Below are 3,953 nucleotides of genomic sequence, written 5' to 3' on the forward strand. Positions count from 1 at the left end.
CTGCTGACGCAGCACATGGTGGCCTGAGGGGCCTCCTCCACGGGAGGACGGGCTGGCTCACTGTGTGTGGCCTTTGGGGAGGCCCTCCGGGCCTTAGTTTCCCCTGTGTGATGTGAGGTGTGCAACAGCACTCTGGGGTCCCTGCCAGGCTGAGGTGGGGGGGGCTCTAGAAGGGGCAGAGGCTACGCTGGCTGGGGGACAGCCACCAGGGTGGCACCCACACTCCTAGCCGATGCTCCTGCCTGCGGCCGGGCGGGTAGGGAGGGCTGTGTCCCCGTGCGCCCGGCTCCCGCCCGGCCAGGCTCCAGGGCCAGGTGTGAGGCACAGAGCTGAGGGTGGGCCAGCCCAGCAGGAGCCCCGGGACCCGGCCCTGCCCTTCGTGAGGGCCGGCCCGATGGAGGAGGCCCCCGGATGGGGGTGTGGGGAGAGGCAAGGCTGGTCTCCAGAGGCACCTGCCGCTCACAGGTGCCAGCCCCGAGCGCAGTTCCTAGACTGTCACGCCAGGAGGAGGGCCGCGGTGCCAGCAGGGCGGGCGGTGGGGAGGGGGCGCGGCAGGCCTGGCTGGACCGCAGGGGCCCGCACACCCTCGAGCGCTCGGGCGGAGCCGTGTCCACCTGAAGGCATATGGGTCCACGCACACGGGCTGACGTAGGTCCCAGCAAGTGTGGGACATACCTCTGCCCTGTGCGTGCGTGCACACGTGCACATGGCTCTCCAGCCACCCAGAGCCCCTGGGCCAGCTCAGCAGCGGCTCTGTGGCCACCTGGTGCCCAGGTGGCCTGGGCGTGGGGCAGCGAGAGGCTGGGCCAGCCCTGGGGCCTGTCTTCCCCAACCCACGCCTGCCTGTGGTAAGGGTTCTTTAGGCCCTGTGATCCTCCTTAACTTGACTTTGAGTTATTTTGAGCAAGAGATTAAAGGTGATTATGATCAGCCTTGCCCAGGCGCCGCCCTGCCCTGATGGGCTCGCTGCTCCGTCCGTCCGTCCGTCCGTCCGTGTCCATCCGGAGGCCTGGAGGCCAGAGCCAGACTCTGATTGGCGCCTTACCCCGCCAGCCATCCCCACCGCCAAACACTGCCCGGACGCACTTGCAGCCTGCCCGGCTGCCTGCTCTTGGCCTCTGGAGCTCCTGGGGGACCTAAGTCCTAGCACCTGGACAGATGGGGCAGGTGACTGGTGGGGAGGAAAGGGCCTGCACAGGCCCACAGGTGCTGGGAGGTGGTGATGGCGATGAACTCCAAGTACGCCCCTTGGGATTGTAGATTTCATGTCACAAGATGGACCACGCAGGGACACCATCATCCCCCTGCAAGGCTTCCTCCTGAGGCGAGGGAGACCCAGGCAAACCCCAGGCTGCTCCCTCCCCGGGCCCCCTCCCCCAGCCATTTCCCTTTAGGGCCCCGAGAGGCCCTGTGCTTTGCCGGGTGTCACACAGCGACTCTGGGCCGAGCCCTGGGTGGGCTCCGCTGTGGCCCCTCAGGAACTCTCCTGGCCCCTTCTGTGCTCTCGCCTCCCTTTAGCTCAGGAAGGCTCTGCCCCAGGAGCCAGATCAAAACTGTTTTTCATGAAGTCCCCAAAGCAGGCGGTGGGGGGGGGGGGGAATCCATTTCACATCATTATTTTTTTCTCCTAATTTAAACCACCTCAGTGCAGGCTAGTCGCAAACGTCAATATCAGTGAAATACACTCAGCTGGCTGCCTGCCAGGCCACAGAGCGGTACAGAGGCCGCTGTAAATCCAGAGTAACCAGCGAACACACCCCCATTTGTCTGTCCTGCGGGAGAAAGACGAGGGGCAGAGGGCTGAGGCCCGCACGCTGGCCGGGGCTGGGGCGGAGAGGGAGGGGGGCGCGTCCAGGAGCAGCGGAAGCCAGCGGCGCATCAGCCACACCGCCCCACAGGCACCGGCTTCATCCCGGAGGGCTGCCCTGTACTGTGACCGTCGCAGCCTCGGCACGGGTGCTGGCACGGGGGTGGGGAGGCCTGCCCTGGAGAAGCGCGGGGTCTGGTGCGGGCAGAGGTCAGAGATGGGAGGGGTCAGGGCTGCCCAGGTGTGCTCATCGGGAGGGGGAGCCACTGTCCTTTCCGCCAGGGCCCACCGACGTGGGGCGGTGACAGGCCGTGGGTCCCCGGAGCCAGATGGAAAGCTACAGACAGCGTCCAGCCGGCTCATTCGGGGAAGCGGAGGCCCAGAAGGGGCACGAGGTACCCGGGTCACACTGCCCGAGAACGCGGACCCAGGACCTCGCTGTCCTGGCTCCTCGCTTGAGAGGGGCTCTGGAAGGCTCCTGCGCAGCCAGCTGAGGACCCTTGGGCAGGGGCCGAGTGCCCTCCGTAGGCGGCCGCAGTGCCGCCCCCAGGTCTTCAGGGGGCAGCGCAGAGCATCTGTCGCACGGCCCCTCCCCCACCATCGCTGGTCAGCCAAGCATCTTTAGCCTTGTTCCTGGGCCTCGGTTTGCTCATCTGACAAATGGGGTCACTGGTGAGGTGGCGGCAGTGGGGCTCGGGGCTCAGCCCACGCTTCCCGCCTCAGGTCACAGAGGTCAGCCGGCGGTCTGGCACTGAGCCCCCTTGCGTTTCCTCTCTCACTGCCCGGTGCACCTCTGCGTCACACGGGGCAGCTCGGCGGGGCTGGGCCCAGGGCCACACTTGACCGCCGCACCCGCGGGGATGCCCGGCCGCCTCCTGACCGCCCGGTGGGGGGGGGGGGGAATCCATTTCACATCATTATTTTTTTCTCCTAATTTAAACCACCTCAGTGCAGGCTAGTCGCAAACGTCAATATCAGTGAAATACACTCAGCTGGCTGCCTGCCAGGCCACAGAGCGGTACAGAGGCCGCTGTAAATCCAGAGTAACCAGCGAACACACCCCCATTTGTCTGTCCTGCGGGAGAAAGACGAGGGGCAGAGGGCTGAGGCCCGCACGCTGGCCGGGGCTGGGGCGGAGAGGGAGGGGGGCGCGTCCAGGAGCAGCGGAAGCCAGCGGCGCATCAGCCACACCGCCCCACAGGCACCGGCTTCATCCCGGAGGGCTGCCCTGTACTGTGACCGTCGCAGCCTCGGCACGGGTGCTGGCACGGGGGTGGGGAGGCCTGCCCTGGAGAAGCGCGGGGTCTGGTGCGGGCAGAGGTCAGAGATGGGAGGGGTCAGGGCTGCCCAGGTGTGCTCATCGGGAGGGGGAGCCACTGTCCTTTCCGCCAGGGCCCACCGACGTGGGGCGGTGACAGGCCGTGGGTCCCCGGAGCCAGATGGAAAGCTACAGACAGCGTCCAGCCGGCTCATTCGGGGAAGCGGAGGCCCAGAAGGGGCACGAGGTACCCGGGTCACACTGCCCGAGAACGCGGACCCAGGACCTCGCTGTCCTGGCTCCTCGCTTGAGAGGGGCTCTGGAAGGCTCCTGCGCAGCCAGCTGAGGACCCTTGGGCAGGGGCCGAGTGCCCTCCGTAGGCGGCCGCAGTGCCGCCCCCAGGTCTTCAGGGGGCAGCGCAGAGCATCTGTCGCACGGCCCCTCCCCCACCATCGCTGGTCAGCCAAGCATCTTTAGCCTTGTTCCTGGGCCTCGGTTTGCTCATCTGACAAATGGGGTCACTGGTGAGGTGGCGGCAGTGGGGCTCGGGGCTCAGCCCACGCTTCCCGCCTCAGGTCACAGAGGTCAGCCGGCGGTCTGGCACTGAGCCCCCTTGCGTTTCCTCTCTCACTGCCCGGTGCACCTCTGCGTCACACGGGGCAGCTCGGCGGGGCTGGGCCCAGGGCCACACTTGACCGCCGCACCCGCGGGGATGCCCGGCCGCCTCCTGACCGCCCTCTCCCCTCTTGTCTTGCAGCAGGACCGGCTGGAGCTGGAGGACGCCCGGGCCGATGGGGAAGGAGGCCCCGGTTCCGGCAGGACGCCGGCGGACGGCGAGAGGCGGCTGGCCGTGAGGGAGGCGCTCCCCCCCCCCCCCCCCCCCCCCCC

This window comes from Lipotes vexillifer, unplaced genomic scaffold (genome assembly GCF_000442215.2).
Source record: "Lipotes vexillifer unplaced genomic scaffold, Lipotes_vexillifer_v1.1 scaffold1701, whole genome shotgun sequence".
Lineage (NCBI taxonomy): Eukaryota > Metazoa > Chordata > Mammalia > Artiodactyla > Lipotidae > Lipotes > Lipotes vexillifer.